The sequence below is a fragment of the Physella acuta genome, unplaced genomic scaffold (genome assembly GCF_028476545.2).
Source record: "Physella acuta isolate Inbredline_101_S28 unplaced genomic scaffold, ASM2847654v3 ptg000499l, whole genome shotgun sequence".
In the NCBI taxonomy this organism is placed as follows: Eukaryota; Metazoa; Mollusca; class Gastropoda; family Physidae; genus Physella; species Physella acuta.
Genome location: NW_026732018.1, coordinates 1 through 22,577, shown reverse-complemented (window position 1 = coordinate 22,577; position 22,577 = coordinate 1). Strand labels below are relative to the sequence as shown.

At 31.8% G+C, this 22,577-nt stretch overlaps 2 long non-coding RNA genes across 3 annotated transcripts; both read right to left on the bottom strand.

Moving 5' to 3' along the window:
* Nucleotides 1–1,632: 1,632 nt before the first annotated feature.
* Nucleotides 1,633–4,764, bottom strand: LOC131944588 (uncharacterized). The gene is made up of 3 exons (XR_009387054.1): nt 4,609–4,764; nt 2,024–2,092; nt 1,633–1,709 (listed from the first exon to the last, which is right to left on the bottom strand). It is a non-coding gene; the product is annotated as an uncharacterized LOC131944588 (long non-coding RNA).
* A 9,873-nt stretch (nt 4,765–14,637) lies between these two features.
* LOC131944597 (uncharacterized) lies at nt 14,638–21,767 on the bottom strand. 2 transcript variants are annotated; one of them, XR_009387056.1, is made up of 6 exons: nt 21,684–21,767; nt 20,707–20,842; nt 20,506–20,539; nt 18,070–18,123; nt 16,212–16,252; nt 14,638–15,971 (listed from the first exon to the last, which is right to left on the bottom strand). It is a non-coding gene; the product is annotated as an uncharacterized LOC131944597 (long non-coding RNA). The 2 variants fall into 2 exon arrangements; XR_009387057.1 differs by having other exon boundaries at nt 14,638–15,968.
* Nucleotides 21,768–22,577: the final 810 nt, after the last annotated feature.

Sequence of the window (22,577 nt, the reverse complement as noted above, 5' to 3'; positions counted from 1 at the left end):
TATACATCACTAACAGTAGCTTTGCTACTAAAAATTTGCATCACTATAGGTAATAAATATGATATTTTGCTATTTAAAACACACGTTACTAACAGTGATAAATATAGTTACAAATAAGTAGTTTAAAATTTAAAATTTAAATTTAAAGAATAATAAATATAGTTAAAATATAAGTAGTGTTGTTGATAAACATATGTTAAGTGTATACATAATAATATCATCATTCTATAATGGACCTAGTAGATAGTTAAGTGTAGCTTTGTAATGACTGCCTTTTGTATCACAATAACTAAGTAAACATGCACGTATTACCATTACCATAAGTAACACATTTTAATTTAAAATCGGTTGTGCAAACACAAGCGTACTATAACATTTATTAAACGGCAAATATATTGCATCGTTAACAATATAACAATGTAGCTGTTAAGAAATTTTCACTCACTTTTGCCGTTTTCTTGCCGTGTAATGTAAATGCAATCTCTCCGTAAGATTTCGGCTGTAGTGTCATTGTTTGCTGACTTCGTCCACTATAGGGTAAATAAAGATATAGGAACACAAATGTTGATATGTAAGTGAAAGTTGAATCTGGATAAAAATAAAACCCTGCATTACATTTAAAAAGAAACATAATTGAAAGTTTTATTGTAACAATAGTTTTGGATGCATGCACTTGTCTTTGAAGGTAAAGAAAAACACCAGCTTTGTAAGTACATTAATTTAACGAACACTTATTAGTAGGAAAAATAAAATATGTGTTGTGTTCGTATATATTCCATCTCCACGCAGCTTAGAAAGTGTTTTCTTAGTTTTACCGATGCTAGACTACAATAGCTCATGTTGCATTGCATATCATGCAGTATAGATTCTGACTTCTATTAAGTTTCGTTATACATGTAAACCCATATTGAACCCGATGTAAACCCGATCATATTCGATCGGCCACTTTCTTTTTTTTTCGCTAGACTTATTTCGTATGAAGGGATTAAAAGATTAATCAAGTGATCACACGAAGCACCATCAAGACGATCACAAGTTGACGACGGGGCAGACGATATACAATTAAGAATTTCGTCACAGCACCAAAATACACGATCAACGTGCGCCTGTATAGGTGGCGTTGACACGATTCTTGAAGTATACGTGTCGTGTTCGACGATATAGAAACATTAAGATATCTAAACGCGTTATTTCGTTCTAGCGAAATTTTTTACGATGTTATACTGTCGTATTTGAACTGTAATTGGCCGCGAGTCATATGAGTCGGGTGTGTGTCTTGACCTCTGCCGAACCCCTGAGAAAGACTCACAAACACCTAGGATTCGATTGAACCTAGGTTAAGAACCATTTGGATAGACAAAATATAAACTCGCTTGAACACACGCATATAGTATAACTAGGTATTGTATATTTTATTCTAACCAAAACACATTTCAAAATATCTATGTAAAAATTGTTACTGTTTTCTCCAAATATTAGTTAACCCATTTGTAAAATATGGATTTTTTTATTGCATTTATTGATTCAGTCGAATAAGTAACACAACATATGTATACAAAAAAACCATTATAAGATACAAAAGAACTAGACTATTCAGTAAGAATTCTATAAAGGTCTCTTAGACTTATATACTTAGTTGTAGGAACAGCATTTTCCGTCCCATCGTTTGCGTTTGATGTTGATCTAAGTCGTCCATTACTTGTTTCACTCTGTAATAGAAGTCAATTATTGTAAAAACCAGTTTTCATTTTAAACGAACAAACACTTCTATTAAAACACTTGATCAATTGTATTTTTAAAGTTATTACGCGCTGTGGTTTTTATTATTTGAAGATTAAAAGGATTCAACTTTGACCTTCATTCTACAATACCTACGGCGAAAATGCTAAAATAAAAATAGCCAGTGAGAAAAAAAAACAATCATTAAAAAATTCTTTAAAGATCAGACACTATTTTTCGTTACTGTTTCAAACAGACAAACATAGAACGCAAACAGAAAACAACGTACAACGAAGGAAAATACCTCATTGCCAGGATATGTTTTGTTGTTAACACTTGAAAAACACGAAGGCATATTGCAGTCTCCTAAATTCTGAAATCAACATTAAATAGTTTTTGATAGTGGGTAAAATTTAATTTTTCCTTGTTTAATTGGTTTTAAGCAACTTTGTTCTTCTTCTTCTTCGTGCTTAATTTTTAGTGTTGGGAGGGATCGAGCCTTATCTGCCAGAGGGTTTGAACTCGAGACTTTTTTCGAATTTATCAACCATGAGCTTTGCCGACTCGACCATGCTTCCATCACAATTAAGGATTACGTGTCAACTGGTTATGCGTCATTGAGGCCATTGACTCCGATTTCAGCCTGCTTTTCTTTTTGGATTTGCTTCCATAGCCTTTGTCCAACCAAGAACAAACTACAAGGCAGCAGTTGTTTTATTTTTGAAGCTGTCTTTCCTAGAAGAGTGACTGTCCCCAGCTAAAGAGCCTCATCTGCCCGAGGGTTTGAACTCGAGACTTTTCGGATTAGAAAACATGAGCTTTACTGACTCGACCACGCCGACCCCTTCTAACAAGTGAAACATCTTCCTATTATACAGTTATTGTAAATGTATGAATATTTTTTTCTTCTTCAAATCCGTATTTCAACCTTTACATGTTTTATTGTAAATCACTCAAAAAGAGATTTGTTTTTTAAAATAAGAGAGTTTATAAAAAAATATTGACCCGGAGCAATCAAAACCTCACACACACAACCCAGTGAGTGTGAAACACATACAGGATATTTACAAATATCATATGAACTTGTTTGTTATGGCTGCCAATATATGTTAACATAGTCTAAGCATTAAAATGAAAGGAAAGCACGAATGAATTTCCATTTAGTCAGGCTAACATTAATATTTCATTCAGCGGTGTTCTAGATCTTTTCAACTCGTCAATGCCGGGTATTCTTTCATTGATTTACAATATAAGATCAAAGTTTTTATAAACACGTACATATAATACGGTTCAGTCGGGTATTGGAGTTTTATGTTCAACGGTGCAGGTGTGTTACTTTCTAGCTGTTCAATAATTGTGTAGGTTTTGTATGAGGTTTTTTTTAGTTATTGTCTGTCAGTATTTTGTCACTTTTTTTACTTTCGGTATTTAATAGAGGCAGTCATTTTTACGTAAATGTTTGACCTATGCAACTATATCTATGTCTATTTGACCTGTGCAAATATTTCTATTTCAGCATTTGATATATGCAATAATTTCTTTGTCAGTATTTGACATATGCAGTCATTTATATGCAGCTATTTCTATTTTAGTACTTTCAATACAATCAAAACATGTCCATGTTATCCAAACATCAAACGTTAGTTTGTATATATAGTCGTGTCAGTGTCGTTAGTGAATCTATTTAGTCGTGTTTGTCTATATCATTATGTAATCTATACACTCGACGTTTGATCAGCATTTAATTGTATTTGGTCACATTTATATCAGTGTTTCACGAATTACGTCTAACATATTACTTCCGTAGATACATTATGCAGTATTTGGGATTGATAGTAATAACTTATTTCAAACATATATGTAGTAATTATTATTGCAGTTTAGTATATTAAATAAATTAACTCACGAGATTGACCTAATTAATAAATGATACGGATGTTTACTTGTACGAAGAAAACTTAAAGAAACCTTAAATTTTGAGCTAATTAAAAGGCAAGCTCAGGAATGATTGAGTATATACAGAACATAACGTTTTAACATTATTAATAAAAAAAACACTTAATTTAAATAAACTTGAATTAAAATATTGGTTTATACTCTCAGAACAAGAGAGGTTGCATTGTTTTTAGTTAGATACCACAGGACAAGAGAAAACAAGGATTTCAAAAGAAAAATGGAAAAGATCAACGAAGAAAAAATGTTAAAGAGGGTGGCCTTCGTTGTATTACATGAGCAGGGGATTAATCTAGAGCAGGGGTTCCCAACCCTGTGCCCGAGGGCGCAATGGCGCCCGCCGAACGATTCGTATGTGCCCGCCTCTCACTATTCGACAGAGACAGAATTTTTTATATAAACATTATTGAAAGGTTGAAGGGGATGGAAATCGAAAGTTTGGGGAGGGGGGGGTGGATGGAAATCGAAAGTTTGAGGGGGGGGGTGCAAATCGAAAGTTTAAGGGGGGTGCAAATCGAAAGTTTGAGGGGGGGGGTGCTAATCGAAAGTTTTGTCCCCGGGTGACGGGAAGGAGTATGTCGATTTAAAATAGGTGGTGCCCGCCATCCTACCGGTATTTAAGAATGTGCTCTAGAGTAAAAAAGGTTGGGAACCCCTGATCTAGAGTATGTATGGCATTGCTCACACTTTTTGAAGCCTCAATCGGCACTGAGAGATGATAATAAAGTAAAGTTCTCTTTCAAACTGAGTTCTATGGGGCAAGTGAAATAGAGTTTACTTGTTTCTGTGACCTTGGCGTATGAAGAGATAGTGTGGTCAGCAATATGCTCAACCAGAGAGATGATAAAGATGAAAAAAACAACAAAGAAAACATCGTTGTATATTTAATTAAGTAAAACGTTGAAATGTAAATTAAATAAAATTTAAAATACTTACATTATCTACATTTAAAATATCCCTTTTTTCCAGTATAAAAGAAAATGTTTTTTTTTTAATCGCAAACAGGAACTTGCCATACCAAGATAATTCATTTCATATTAGTTGTTCTACCTTGTAGATAAAAAAAATAACTGCCCGATAAGCGATTGCGTTTAAACTGTAATACCTACAGTAAGGCTGATCAGATCGATTCACCCACCCTAATCCAACCAGAGCTATCGAAGTCTGAAGACGTTACCTGCATTATTACACAAGAACTGGGTCAAAGTATCTTCCTGGGAGCCAACCCTCCTACATTGATTTTATTGGTTTAAACTTTGTACGCTTGAACAGTTTTTTTTTTCATGCATAACTAAAGACATGGGAAAAAAAATCATCAATAATAAATGTGCACGTCAGTACTTTGAATAGCTTCACGTTTGTTTAGATATGTTTTAAAACGTCTTATTCAGCTGATTCGAAGCACACGCGTTTGTAACTTTTGAGAGTTTGTGTAAGACGAAAAGGACTAGATCTTTTAACTATCAACATAGTAGAAAAAATAACTGTCAGTATTCACTTTATGGAAGTTTTAATCATGGACTATATTCAAATGTCGGTGTTTGATACATCGAACTCTCTCTCTCTCTCTCTCTCCCTCTCTCTATCTCTCTCTCTCTCTCTCTCTCTCTCTCTCTCTCTCTCTCTCTCTCTCTATATATATATATATATATATATATATATATATATATATATCCTTTTGTTTCTAGGTATATCATCTACAGTTACATCGAGGTCAGTAAGGTCAGACCTCAATCTCAGCGTATTTTTTCCCTAGGTCAATACGCTCTGACAGCTACCTTAGTTGTTCAAGGTCACTAAGCTCTGAAGGCTACCTTAGTTTTTTCAAGGTCATTAAGCTCTCATCGCGAGCTGACCGATGAAGAAAAACATACACGGTTGTGCTTCTCATAAAAAAATGTTTCTCCATTATAAATAATTCAATTCACTGCAAGCAGCGTACATTTGTTTATAACAGTTTGTATCATTGCCATTGTAAGACATTGCCGTTTAAACAAGCACTTGTTGGGTTTACAATCGATCTCGTTCGATTGATTTTAAACTGTATAGATCTACCATGCTGGGGTTGTGTTGCAGTCTTAAGATATTAGGCGCAATTAGTTGTTTGAATGTCTTAAGATGTCAGATTCAATTAGTTGTGTCATAGTCTTAAGGTATCAGGTGCAATTAGTTGTGTGACTGTCTGTCTGGTGCATTTAGTTGTGTTGCAGTCTTAAGATATTAGGTGCTATTATATTTGTTGCAGTCTTAAGATGTCAGATGCAATTATATTTGTTGCAGTCTTACGACACCAAGTGCAATTAGTTGTGTCATAGTCATAAAATAGCAAATGCATTTTTTGATATCCAGTACCTCAATATCAACGACACTCAGTAGTTTAGAGGAATGGAAACCAGCGAGTTGACGAGATTCCTTCCGTAATGTTGTTGACATGGACTAAAAATGTGCTTTTTTAGATTTAGGACCATAAAAATAATAAATGGTAAAATTTTATTAAAAACTTAAGCCTAAAATTAATTCAGAAATTTAATATTTTTAGAATCAATGCTATACAAGTTGCAGATCCAGAGAACTTGAAAATAATTTGTTGAGTTTAAGGCTACATTTCTATTTATTTTCATCAAGCCTAAGTTATAACCCGATGTTTCACTTTCGTAAGAAAAACATTGATTGGCTGTAAAGGAACTCCGTGATCGATTTCTGACAGCCCCTTTTTATAGTTATTTTGTTTACAAAACTTTGCAGATCAAGTTTTTAAATAACTATGCAAATTTAAACACCATGGCCTATTTTTTCTATTTTTAGCTTACAATGTGTACAATAAAATTTATGGCGGCCATTGTTTATGTCGCCATTACACGTGAAAACCAAATTGTTTTTGCTTTTTTTAAATTTTTATTTAGTTACCGAAAATATTAAAAACATAAAATACATCCAATCTTTAGTAAAGTCCGAAAAAACCAGAGAGACAAGATTTTATAACAATTTTTATTGTAACTACGCCGTGCAAGATTTTTAAATTAATTTATGCACCTCTCAAATACCTTTGAGACTTTTCTCGCTGGTGTCCATTATTTTCTCTGGACCGACTATAATCTTTATCACGGGGAGTAGGGAGAGAAGTCCTCCACTAAGGTCACCTTATGAAAGTGACTCTGATTTGATAAGAGTGACTCTTGTATAACCAATTGGGATTGAAAGTTATTGGACATGTGAGGGTCTTATATGTGACCTGAATGGAGTGACACTCGTGTAACAATTAAGTGACCCTTGAGTCCCCCTATATACTTGTGTGACTTGGTGAGACTCACTCTTGTGACCTGATGTGGGTAACTCTTGTGTCACCATTTGTAAGTGACTCTGGCATGACATGATTAAAGTCACATTTATGTGACTTGTGAGAGTGACCCATGTGTGACCTGACTGGATACCAAAAAAAAATTGCTAGCTTAAATGGCCTTTCATGTTTGACTACTCAGCACTTGGGTATCATGTATCAGAATACGAAGGCTGTTTAGCAAGTTTTAACATTTTAAGAAAAAAATCAAATAGGCAAGGTGGTAGATATCGGATAAATGAAGGTATTTGGATAACTAATGCGTTCTAGCATTTTCATAACTCTATTAAAACAACGTTGTAGACTATGTAGACTTATTAAACACTCTATGTGCTATCTAGAAAGGTTATATAAGGCCTGTCAACTAATAAAGGGGGATAAAGCTACTTAATAAGAGAGGTAAGTAAAGGGAGTTGAGATATTTGTCCAAAATTATCGTCATGTATTAATGGCTTAAACCACGTAATGATAAATACTACAAATTACAAAAAAAGGAATAATTTGTGACATAAAATCGACACAGATTGAATATAAAATCCAAAATTGCAATTAAAACACTATTGGTACATCCTCAGTCGCTCGTGTGCATCTTTTGATATTCTAATAGTTTTTTAAAAATATTATTTAAAATACGATTTCCAAAAAATAAATGTTACGGACTGGTTATTTCTCCATTTTTAAGCTCATTTTTTTCTAGTTTATTCTTGGCTTCATAGGGTTTGTTAAATTAATGGGATAAATCGTGCATCGAAGAAATAGTATTTTTTTTTTGCTTTGGGGTCATCCATAAAAGACGTCACGCTTTTTTTGACAATTTTTACCTTCCCCCCCCCCCCCCTCCGTCACTTGTCGTCACAAAAAGTCAACCGCCCGCCCCAAAACTAAAATGACGTCACACTTCAGCCTACAACCCCCCTCAAAATTGCTGTTGAATTTATCTTAAAACATCGATAATTTTAACACTGTCAACATAGAGTATTTTAATCAATTCCTATTACAATTTATTAAAACCGTTTTCTAAAACGCGAAATAACGGCTAAAACTCGTTTTCTAACATTTTTTATAATGCAAAATGTGACGTCATACCATCTGACCCCCCTCCCCCTCATCACACACCATCACAAAATTACGGACCCCCCTCCCCCGTACAAGTTTGATATCATTTATGGACGACCCCTTTGTTATTATCTTTTGTCTAACCTTTTCATTATGTTTTCATCTAATATTTGAACTACAATTTGTAACTTAAAGGCAAACAATCATGATTGAAAACAACACACTTTTTTTTTAAATTAATAGAAAATACATTATGGAACGTTAAACCATTAATGCTTTTATTTAATGGGTTTGTAACGATTAATTTTAAGAAAATATTTCTTTTTAAATGTTAGGTTTTATTAAGCGGGTGTTCATCGGATGAATAAAATCTTTCACAGGTAATACAAATTTAACAAATCGTCTCTGTCCACTTCTGTGGTCTGTTGTCTACTCTCCTCTTGTTGCGCCAGGTGAATTAAATTGTTGATAAGCAACATTTTCTATAGTTTAATTTTAATATTTTAATAGTCTGTGTCGTTAACAAAACAAATGCACTGTTAGAAGTGTTACTTTTTTAAAACTTTAAATATCATCACATTAATTTTTTTATTATGAAACGCATATTATTCTTATGAAATTCAAAACATTAACACGAAATCCACCTTAGATTATTTCAAAACATGAAATGTAGGAGCAGCATACTTTCGGTATTTAATAGAGGCAGTCATTTTTACGTAAATGTTTGACCTATGCAACTATATCTATGTCTATTTGACCTGTGCAAATATTTCTATTTCAGCATTTGATATATGCAATAATTTCTTTGTCAGTATTTGACATATGCAGTCATTTATATGCAGCTATTTCTATTTTAGTACTTTCAATACAATCAAAACATGTCCATGTTATCCAAACATCAAACGTTAGTTTGTATATATAGTCGTGTCAGTGTCGTTAGTGAATCTATTTAGTCGTGTTTGTCTATATCATTATGTAATCTATACACTCGACGTTTGATCAGCATTTAATTGTATTTGGTCACATTTATATCAGTGTTTCACGAATTACGTCTAACATATTACTTCCGTAGATACATTATGCAGTATTTGGGATTGATAGTAATAACTTATTTCAAACATATATGTAGTAATTATTATTGCAGTTTAGTATATTAAATAAATTAACTCACGAGATTGACCTAATTAATAAATGATACGGATGTTTACTTGTACGAAGAAAACTTAAAGAAACCTTAAATTTTGAGCTAATTAAAAGGCAAGCTCAGGAATGATTGAGTATATACAGAACATAACGTTTTAACATTATTAATAAAAAAAACACTTAATTTAAATAAACTTGAATTAAAATATTGGTTTATACTCTCAGAACAAGAGAGGTTGCATTGTTTTTAGTTAGATACCACAGGACAAGAGAAAACAAGGATTTCAAAAGAAAAATGGAAAAGATCAACGAAGAAAAAATGTTAAAGAGGGTGGCCTTCGTTGTATTACATGAGCAGGGGATTAATCTAGAGCAGGGGTTCCCAACCCTGTGCCCGAGGGCGCAATGGCGCCCGCCGAACGATTCGTATGTGCCCGCCTCTCACTATTCGACAGAGACAGAATTTTTTATATAAACATTATTGAAAGGTTGAAGGGGATGGAAATCGAAAGTTTGGGGAGGGGGGGGGTGGATGGAAATCGAAAGTTTGAGGGGGGGGTGCAAATCGAAAGTTTAAGGGGGGTGCAAATCGAAAGTTTGAGGGGGGGGTGCTAATCGAAAGTTTTGTCCCCGGGTGACGGGAAGGAGTATGTCGATTTAAAATAGGTGGTGCCCGCCATCCTACCGGTATTTAAGAATGTGCTCTAGAGTAAAAAAGGTTGGGAACCCCTGATCTAGAGTATGTATGGCATTGCTCACACTTTTTGAAGCCTCAATCGGCACTGAGAGATGATAATAAAGTAAAGTTCTCTTTCAAACTGAGTTCTATGGGGCAAGTGAAATAGAGTTTACTTGTTTCTGTGACCTTGGCGTATGAAGAGATAGTGTGGTCAGCAATATGCTCAACCAGAGAGATGATAAAGATGAAAAAAACAACAAAGAAAACATCGTTGTATATTTAATTAAGTAAAACGTTGAAATGTAAATTAAATAAAATTTAAAATACTTACATTATCTACATTTAAAATATCCCTTTTTTCCAGTATAAAAGAAAATGTTTTTTTTTTAATCGCAAACAGGAACTTGCCATACCAAGATAATTCATTTCATATTAGTTGTTCTACCTTGTAGATAAAAAAAATAACTGCCCGATAAGCGATTGCGTTTAAACTGTAATACCTACAGTAAGGCTGATCAGATCGATTCACCCACCCTAATCCAACCAGAGCTATCGAAGTCTGAAGACGTTACCTGCATTATTACACAAGAACTGGGTCAAAGTATCTTCCTGGGAGCCAACCCTCCTACATTGATTTTATTGGTTTAAACTTTGTACGCTTGAACAGTTTTTTTTTCATGCATAACTAAAGACATGGGAAAAAAAATCATCAATAATAAATGTGCACGTCAGTACTTTGAATAGCTTCACGTTTGTTTAGATATGTTTTAAAACGTCTTATTCAGCTGATTCGAAGCACACGCGTTTGTAACTTTTGAGAGTTTGTGTAAGACGAAAAGGACTAGATCTTTTAACTATCAACATAGTAGAAAAAATAACTGTCAGTATTCACTTTATGGAAGTTTTAATCATGGACTATATTCAAATGTCGGTGTTTGATACATCGAACTCTCTCTCTCTCTCTCTCTCCCTCTCTCTATCTCTCTCTCTCTCTCTCTCTCTCTCTCTCTCTCTATATATATATATATATATATATATATATATATATATATATATATATATATATCCTTTTGTTTCTAGGTATATCATCTACAGTTACATCGAGGTCAGTAAGGTCAGACCTCAATCTCAGCGTATTTTTTCCCTAGGTCAATACGCTCTGACAGCTACCTTAGTTGTTCAAGGTCACTAAGCTCTGAAGGCTACCTTAGTTTTTTCAAGGTCATTAAGCTCTCATCGCGAGCTGACCGATGAAGAAAAACATACACGGTTGTGCTTCTCATAAAAAAATGTTTCTCCATTATAAATAATTCAATTCACTGCAAGCAGCGTACATTTGTTTATAACAGTTTGTATCATTGCCATTGTAAGACATTGCCGTTTAAACAAGCACTTGTTGGGTTTACAATCGATCTCGTTCGATTGATTTTAAACTGTATAGATCTACCATGCTGGGGTTGTGTTGCAGTCTTAAGATATTAGGCGCAATTAGTTGTTTGAATGTCTTAAGATGTCAGATTCAATTAGTTGTGTCATAGTCTTAAGGTATCAGGTGCAATTAGTTGTGTGACTGTCTGTCTGGTGCATTTAGTTGTGTTGCAGTCTTAAGATATTAGGTGCTATTATATTTGTTGCAGTCTTAAGATGTCAGATGCAATTATATTTGTTGCAGTCTTACGACACCAAGTGCAATTAGTTGTGTCATAGTCATAAAATAGCAAATGCATTTTTTGATATCCAGTACCTCAATATCAACGACACTCAGTAGTTTAGAGGAATGGAAACCAGCGAGTTGACGAGATTCCTTCCGTAATGTTGTTGACATGGACTAAAAATGTGCTTTTTTAGATTTAGGACCATAAAAATAATAAATGGTAAAATTTTATTAAAAACTTAAGCCTAAAATTAATTCAGAAATTTAATATTTTTAGAATCAATGCTATACAAGTTGCAGATCCAGAGAACTTGAAAATAATTTGTTGAGTTTAAGGCTACATTTCTATTTATTTTCATCAAGCCTAAGTTATAACCCGATGTTTCACTTTCGTAAGAAAAACATTGATTGGCTGTAAAGGAACTCCGTGATCGATTTCTGACAGCCCCTTTTTATAGTTATTTTGTTTACAAAACTTTGCAGATCAAGTTTTTAAATAACTATGCAAATTTAAACACCATGGCCTATTTTTTCTATTTTTAGCTTACAATGTGTACAATAAAATTTATGGCGGCCATTGTTTATGTCGCCATTACACGTGAAAACCAAATTGTTTTTGCTTTTTTAAAATTTTTATTTAGTTACCGAAAATATTAAAAACATAAAATACATCCAATCTTTAGTAAAGTCCGAAAAAACCAGAGAGACAAGATTTTATAACAATTTTTATTGTAACTACGCCGTGCAAGATTTTTAAATTAATTTATGCACCTCTCAAATACCTTTGAGACTTTTCTCGCTGGTGTCCATTATTTTCTCTGGACCGACTATAATCTTTATCACGGGGAGTAGGGAGAGAAGTCCTCCACTAAGGTCACCTTATGAAAGTGACTCTGATTTGATAAGAGTGACTCTTGTATAACCAATTGGGATTGAAAGTTATTGGACATGTGAGGGTCTTATATGTGACCTGAATGGAGTGACACTCGTGTAACAATTAAGTGACCCTTGAGTCCCCCTATATACTTGTGTGACTTGGTGAGACTCACTCTTGTGACCTGATGTGGGTAACTCTTGTGTCACCATTTGTAAGTGACTCTGGCATGACATGATTAAAGTCACATTTATGTGACTTGTGAGAGTGACCCATGTGTGACCTGACTGGATACCAAAAAAAAATTGCTAGCTTAAATGGCCTTTCATGTTTGACTACTCAGCACTTGGGTATCATGTATCAGAATACGAAGGCTGTTTAGCAAGTTTTAACATTTTAAGAAAAAAATCAAATAGGCAAGGTGGTAGATATCGGATAAATGAAGGTATTTGGATAACTAATGCGTTCTAGCATTTTCATAACTCTATTAAAACAACGTTGTAGACTATGTAGACTTATTAAACACTCTATGTGCTATCTAGAAAGGTTATATAAGGCCTGTCAACTAATAAAGGGGGATAAAGCTACTTAATAAGAGAGGTAAGTAAAGGGAGTTGAGATATTTGTCCAAAATTATCGTCATGTATTAATGGCTTAAACCACGTAATGATAAATACTACAAATTACAAAAAAAGGAATAATTTGTGACATAAAATCGACACAGATTGAATATAAAATCCAAAATTGCAATTAAAACACTATTGGTACATCCTCAGTCGCTCGTGTGCATCTTTTGATATTCTAATAGTTTTTTAAAAATATTATTTAAAATACGATTTCCAAAAAATAAATGTTACGGACTGGTTATTTCTCCATTTTTAAGCTCATTTTTTTCTAGTTTATTCTTGGCTTCATAGGGTTTGTTAAATTAATGGGATAAATCGTGCATCGAAGAAATAGTATTTTTTTTTTGCTTTGGGGTCATCCATAAAAGACGTCACGCTTTTTTTGACAATTTTTACCTTCCCCCCCCCCCCCTCCGTCACTTGTCGTCACAAAAAGTCAACCGCCCGCCCCAAAACTAAAATGACGTCACACTTCAGCCTACAACCCCCCTCAAAATTGCTGTTGAATTTATCTTAAAACATCGATAATTTTAACACTGTCAACATAGAGTATTTTAATCAATTCCTATTACAATTTATTAAAACCGTTTTCTAAAACGCGAAATAACGGCTAAAACTCGTTTTCTAACATTTTTTATAATGCAAAATGTGACGTCATACCATCTGACCCCCCTCCCCCTCATCACACACCATCACAAAATTACGGACCCCCCCTCCCCCGTACAAGTTTGATATCATTTATGGACGACCCCTTTGTTATTATCTTTTGTCTAACCTTTTCATTATGTTTTCATCTAATATTTGAACTACAATTTGTAACTTAAAGGCAAACAATCATGATTGAAAACAACACACTTTTTTTTTAAATTAATAGAAAATACATTATGGAACGTTAAACCATTAATGCTTTTATTTAATGGGTTTGTAACGATTAATTTTAAGAAAATATTTCTTTTTAAATGTTAGGTTTTATTAAGCGGGTGTTCATCGGATGAATAAAATCTTTCACAGGTAATACAAATTTAACAAATCGTCTCTGTCCACTTCTGTGGTCTGTTGTCTACTCTCCTCTTGTTGCGCCAGGTGAATTAAATTGTTGATAAGCAACATTTTCTATAGTTTAATTTTAATATTTTAATAGTCTGTGTCGTTAACAAAACAAATGCACTGTTAGAAGTGTTACTTTTTTAAAACTTTAAATATCATCACATTAATTTTTTTATTATGAAACGCATATTATTCTTATGAAATTCAAAACATTAACACGAAATCCACCTTAGATTATTTCAAAACATGAAATGTAGGAGCAGCATGCTCAAATGTATGTAGGTGCTCAAAATACAATTCAAAGTTTAAGCTTTAATAAGACATATGAAAAAAAAAATAACAACCGATTAGCTATTGTGCATTTACAGTATTTTCCATGACATATTAACAATTTCAGGATTATTAAACAATTTCCAAGACGAAAAGATGAAATATCAATGTCAAGCAAAGGTTAACATGATGTATTGTATTCAATGATTATGGAATATACAGTTATAAAAAGCTATTTTTCAAAATGAATAATCACAAAAATTGCTTTCATGTGCCTTGTTAAATGTGTTCCATGTCATATAATTATTAATAAAAACGAAATCTACTATATAAAATAAGTAAGACAAACTCGAGGTAGAAAGTAAGGAACATCATATTTAAAGGAGAATGCTTAGAAGCAATTAAAATATATATGTACTCTTCAGAAAAATGTTTCAAGACTCATTAAAAAACAAAAATGTAAAACACACGAAATTAAAAGTGGATAGTTTTCAAATGAGAAAATTCGTAGTTGAAAATTTAAAGGCACAAACTATTTTGACAGGTCAAAGATATCAACATTTATGTTTCATTTGTGTTTGTGTTTGTATTTGTGTTTGCAATAGCGTTTGCTTTTGTGTTTACTTTTTCGTTCATGTTTGTGTTTTCATTTGTTTTTGTATTTGATTTTTTTCTGTATCGAAGGTGGTACATTTAAAAATGATTCACCGTGGCGAAGCACGACTATTCAGCTAGTTAGATTACATGTGCAGATTTCTATCAACTTTTAAATGACTTTCAATAACTAAAACTGTTACTTCATTTCAGTGTGTACATTCTAACAGGAAAAGTCTCCTGTTTAATTAATATTTCGTTTATAAAAATAAAAACTTATATTCATATACATTTCATATATGATTATAAAGTCTAATACTTGATTTACTCTCGATTCTGATTGACCTTCGATAACTGAAAATGGTATTTTACTGTTTTTCTGGTTTCTAATATTCTGAAATTTAATACCCTTTCATTAAGTTAACGCAATGAAATAGGCCTACTTAAGTCTTATATACTTTTCCCTTGATACTTTAAAATGTTATGTTATTTCCGGGGACCGAAAATAGTACTTTACGATGTCTCCGATTTCTAAAAAAAGGAAATCCATAATAATTTGATAAACATATATAATTTTATTGTGAAACTCTTATTTTTTTATAGCTCGGTCTCGACTACATGTATTACGATGGTCACGCTATCAGTAATATTCGAGATCCAACAGTATATACACTACGTTAAAAGAAGACAGACAGAAGTAAATAGACGCTTTTATGAATCAACAAATTAGAAATTATGGTGACCGCAAGATTGGCGCCTTCCTCCCCAAACATTACAGCTCCAGTGTGGTAGTTATTTATCAATTTTTGTTCTGTTTCAGTTTATGTGTTTTTGCTTTTTTTAAAGGCGCCACTTTCCTTCCCTTGCCGCCCTTCTTGCCGATTCCTATGCCCCTACTCTTGCAGCTCCTCGTGCCGCTCGTTTTGCCGCTGCTCGTGCCGCTTACCTTGCCGCTGCCCTTGCCACTTCCTCTATTGATATGCCACACAATTGTTTTTATTTCTTCCTCTTCTTTTCTTCTAGTTCGATAATTCATTTTTAAAAAAAGCATTATTGTCATATATATATATATATATATATATATATATATATATATATATATATATATATATATATATATATATATATATATATATATAAGTACGTAAGTCTGCATTTTCTTCACATCATTAAACTAATAGCTATGCAAATCAACAACACTATATAAATTGCCAAGTTAGATATATGCGTATATGTGCATATGCATTATTAATACTTACTTATATGTTGACTTGTCTTTTCTTGGGCTAAGTTTCTTTAACTAGAAACAGATTGATAACAAAGTGATGAAGAAAATATGAAATATCAATACTTTATAATTTTATAGTCCCGGAAAGCTAAGTAGGACTTCAAGATTAGATTTTGTTTTCCAAGGATATGTAAAATTACAATTTAAATTGTTTTATCAATCTATTGATCAATCATGGAACTAGAGCAAAAACATTTTTAAGCATTCATTTGCCATTCTTTTTAAATGCACCAAAATTATATAAAGTTATCATATTCTTATGGTTTTTTGGAGACATAAGAAATAGCGTAAAGTAGTACTTCCGTTTACCAGAAATAATACAAAATGTGTTGCACTAAGAGAAGATGATGTTATACCTATGAATAAAAATTAGTCCGCTTTCCTGAAACTGTAATCATGTTATTGATGTTTCTAGTTATTTAAGGTCACACACACTTTGACTGCAATCCAAATACAAGAACTGATACTTATAGATTAAATTTCGTGTGAAACAGTACTCAAGTTATCGTGTCCCTACTGAAATAAATTACCACTTCCAGTTACCAGAAATCTTCGAAAACTTGACAACAATATGTATAAACATTTAAATTTCGTCTGCCTGTCTCAATCGGTAATCAATTTATTGACTTTTAAAAAGATGGAAGTGGAGTAAGTACAATTAACTCTTTTTTTAACTGACTCAAAAGGTGAAAGAGAACTAAACATTCGATATAACATATATAGAAGAAATTTCGACAATCAAACTAAATCAGCCATAATCAGACATGATTTCAAATCTAATTTATTCCGGTTCTGGGATGGTGTAAAACGTCAAAATGTGTCATATCTCGAATTATAATTTCAAACACTTATAATACAGCATTTATATTCTAACACACGATAAAATAGGGAAGTTTAAAGCTGCAAAACAGACGCAATAAACTTTACTTATTAAGCACGATCACATTATTTTCTATATAATCTGTATACGATAATATGAAAATTGAGTTAATTTATATCTATAAAAAGTATGGGATATTTGTTTGTTGGTTACCAACACTTATTGCATCGGGTACTCACTCTCGGTGTAGCTGTCAATCTAAATAATCATTTTCAAAATAACCAAAAACTGAGCCTAGAATGACGGAGGTTTTTTTTTATAAATTATGCAATTTTTAAAGCTCTTGAATTAGATTAATTACTTTCAGATACAACACAAACTTGATATTTTGCACAGATATAGCTCTGGTGCAGTGAGCACCAGCGGTAAAAATGACATAATTTCAGAAATGTTATATCAAAGGGTTGTAAATTGACATGCCTGAACGATGGTTTAACTACTAAAGAGATGTAACCGCGTCAATAATTGTAACTTTTAATATCCCTAGTTCTTCAACTACACACAAAAAATAGAAGTAGAATACATTTGGATAGAGGAAAAATTCATGTGTAAATTATATAAAACAGTTATAAAACAGCCGTAAAATTAATTGATTATGAGTAATTGTTAATGGTAATATTACAATTCGCTTTATGGCCGGAATATATAAATAAAAACAAATAAGTCGAAAGAGAGTAATCAGTTCATTTATAAGCAATGGTACATATTTGCTGACAAACAGCTATTGGATTATTAAAAAGTGGTTTGAGTACAAAAAGATAATGAAAAACTCGAAGAAAAAGAAACGCAAACAATTTATGCAATATGTTTTCAATGATTTAATAGATTGAACAGTCAAAAACTTTTTGAAAAACTATGTATTTTTGACAGTTAAATAGACTAGATTGGGGAAAAAAAAAAGAAAATAATCGCAATTTAAAGAAAAAAATGAAATAAGATGGATGCTTACGTCATAACTTCTTATCTCATAAGCATCTTCACGATCCTTTTTCGTCGTCAGTACCTGTGTGATATTTATTGTATTTTTTAAAGCGTAATCGACACGCGTGTATGTATGTACGTATGAACGTATGTACGTATGTACGTCTATACTTAGGTACGTATGTACGTATGTACGTATGTACGTATGTACGTATGTACGTATGTACGTATGTACGTATGTACGTATGTACGTATGTACGTATGTACGTATGTACGTATGTACGTATGTACGTATGTACGTATGTACGTACGTACGTATGTACTTAGGTACATACATGTATGTATGTATGTATGTATGTATGTATGTATGTATGTATGTATGTATGTATGTATGTATGTATGTATGTATGTATGTATGTATGTATGTATGTATGTATGTATGTATGTATGTATGTATGTATGTATGTATGTATGTATGTATGTATGTATGTATGTATGTATGTATGTATGTATGTATGTATGTATGTATGTATGTATGTATGTATGTATGTATGTATGTATGTATGTATGTATGTATGTATGTATGTATGTATGTATGTATGTATGTATGTATGTATGTATGTATGTATGTATGTATGTATGTATGTATGTATGTATGTATGTATGTATGTATGTATGTATGTATGTATGTATGTATGTATGTATGTATGTATGTATGTATGTATGTATGTATGTATGTATGTATGTATGTATGTATGTATGTATGTATGTATGTATGTATGTATGTATGTATGTATGTATGTATGTATGTATGTATGTATGTATGTATGTATGTATGTATGTATGTATGTATGTATGTATGTATGTATGTATGTATGTATGTATGTATGTATGTATGTATGTATGTATGTATGTATGTATGTATGTATGTATGTATGTATGTATGTATGTATGTATGTATGTATGTATGTATGTATGTATGTATGTATGTATGTATGTATGTATGTATGTATGTATGTATGTATGTATGTATGTATGTATGTATGTATGTATGTATGTATGTATGTATGTATGTATGTATGTATGTATGTATGTATGTATGTATGTATGTATGTATGTATGTATGTATGTATGTATGTATGTATGTATGTATGTATGTATGTATGTATGTATGTATGTATGTATGTATGTATGTATGTATGTATGTATGTATGTATGTATGTATGTATGTATGTATGTATGTATGTATGTATGTATGTATGTATGTATGTATGTATGTATGTATGTATGTATGTATGTATGTATGTATGTATGTATGTATGTATGTATGTATGTATGTATGTATGTATGTATGTATGTATGTATGTATGTATGTATGTATGTATGTATGTATGTATGTATGTATGTATGTATGTATGTATGTATGTATGTATGTATGTATGTATGTATGTATGTATGTATGTATGTATGTATGTATGTATGTATGTATGTATGTATGTATGTATGTATGTATGTATGTATGTATGTATGTATGTATGTATGTATGTATGTATGTATGTATGTATGTATGTATGTATGTATGTATGTATGTATGTATGTATGTATGTATGTATGTATGTATGTATGTATGTATGTATGTATGTATGTATGTATGTATGTATGTATGTATGTATGTATGTATGTATGTATGTATGTATGTATGTATGTATGTATGTATGTATGTATGTATGTATGTATGTATGTATGTATGTATGTATGTATGTATGTATGTATGTATGTATGTATGTATGTATGTATGTATGTATGTATGTATGTATGTATGTATGTATGTATGTATGTATGTATGTATGTATGTATGTATGTATGTATGTATGTATGTATGTATGTATGTATGTATGTATGTATGTATGTATGTATGTATGTATGTATGTATGTATGTATGTATGTATGTATGTATGTATGTATGTATGTATGTATGTATGTATGAATGTATGTATGTATGTATGTGTGTATGTATGTATGTATGTATGTATGTATGTATGAGTGTATGTATGTATGTATGTATGTATGTATGTATGTATGTATATATGCATGCATGTATGTATGTATGTATGTATGTATGTATGTATGTATGTATGTATGTATGTATGTATGTATGTATGTATGTATGTATGTATGTATGCATGCATGCATGTATGTATGTATGTATCTTTTTTTTTTGTAATACTAAATTACTGTAGGGAGTGGAGGGAAATGATACAAATCATCAAATTAGCATGACATTTATGGTTGACCCTTGAAACACACGGTTATTTAAGAATAATGGGTATTCCAGTACTTATTAATACACAGAATACTGGATCTAATTTCCTTTTTTTTTTTTTTATATATAAATGCTTTTTTAAATAATAATTTTGCATTTAATTTACAAATTAGTTTTTTATGTGTTAAAAAAAAACGTTACCTGTTTTTGAAGATCAGTTATGTGTTTTGATAATCTGAAAATCACAGAAATATTTTAATATTCGAATTCAAGTAGTTGTAAACTTAAAAAGACTAAATGCATTATGTACACAATGAACAATTGTTTTAAATTTTCAATTTTATTCAAATATAGCTAAGCTCATAGCTACACTCCTTAATAAAATAAAATACAAAACTGTACTTTTCAAACTCTTTTCGGGAGATCCCATTAACATCATCTTTCCTTTGAACCGTGTCGAAGTATGTTGTGATAATTGCGTTCTCCCATTGAATGAGTTTCTTTTGTTCAGCTAGCTCGTCGCGACTATAGATACGTCCTAATACACATACGTAAATGCCATTCATTTAGACAACATTTGACAATTATATATTTATAATATAATGCAAATCAACATTTATGTTGAGTATTAGTGTTATATTAAAATTGAGAAATGCTTATATTTTTTACGTCACTCGTTTTTACAAGCTTTTATTTAAATAGCTTTGTCTCGTCCGTCTTTTTGTATTTCTGTATCTCGATCGAACGGGCAAGCATTATTTCCACCTTATTCTCTAAAATTCTGCACGTTGGTCAAAACTCGATGACAATGCCATTTGACATCAAATTGGACTTAATTCGATGACTAATTAATTTATTTTTAATAAACTATTTAAAATGTTCTGAAATAAGTAGGCTCTTATATACTATTTTCCATACTATTATACGCACATTATTATGTTCATTTGGTTCGCAATTGTTTTTAGTCATTTTAGAAATTCTATTGTATTACAAATTTAATGTACATAAAAAAATGCATAAAGCCGTTTTAATAACAAATGTTTATGTAATAATACACTAAAAAGGAGAACATCAATTATTTTCTTTAAATATATAATAATATACTAATATTTGAAAACTTATAAGGAAAAGCATGGGTCTCTTCCTAAAAACTAATAAAGGTATCAAATAGAAAATAAAACAACCCACGCTTTTCTTTATATTAATTTAAATAGTAGTTTATTATTATATATTTAAAGAAAATCGTTAATTTTCTCCTTTTAAGTGCATTATTGCATAAATGCTTGTTATTAAAACGTTTTAAAAGCATTTTCTGATTTGGTAGTAGAATTCTCGCTTGTGTGTAAAAAACACAAATAGCGTTTAATAATGTGACTTACTAAATTTTGTGGATCTTATATTTGAATTGTTGCATATGTTGAAAATCCACTTGCAAACAATAAACAAAATTGTGAGTGGTGTAGGGACGGGTGGGCGTTGGGCGTACTCCAAAACAATATTAAACTGCTGGAAACTGGCATGGTTTATCGTCTTCTCTTCCACTTCTTTAAAGGTGTAGCTGAAATAATCGGTACTTGAATGTATCTTTTGATAAATTGTTGTGTCTAGGTGGTTATTTGGTACATACAGACGGTGGTTGAGATATATCTGAAGGGTACCTGAACATGGCAATGAGCAAGTTGAGGAGCAGGATGTTGGTCAAGATCATGTAGACCCACATTAACATTGGCACAACGTAGCGTCCAGATTCTGATGGACATCTCAAGGTGCTGAAGTCCTTGTACTGGGAAGCGTCGTTGGTGCAGTCTTTTTCTCCTGCTCAGTGTTAAATTGGAGTAAAGAAAGTTGGTGATAAAAAATAGTGGTAATTGACATAAGATAAACTCAAATGAAAATAAATAGAAATCTATACTTTTCTACAAACTATGTTTATACATTTTAGAAATTTTAAAAGTAGTATTTCTTGTCCGTCTTCAATTCTAGACTGTTGATGGCGTACTATATTTGGCTTTAACGAACAAATTTTTAATTAATATCCTCAAAGCCTATTTTAAAGATATTACTCCACTTTCTTTGATGTATGTTTCTTTTGCCGTAAATATTATGCATATCATTCATATTTTGGTTATTTTTTCGTTTTCTTTAACTTGCTTTCGCGTCTGTTTGTTTGTTTGTCTTTCTATCAAATCTCGCGATCGAAATTTCGGGCACTTCCCAGTTAGCTAGCGCGCTGAAATTTTCAGGGAAGCTTTGTTTCCGATGACAATACAATA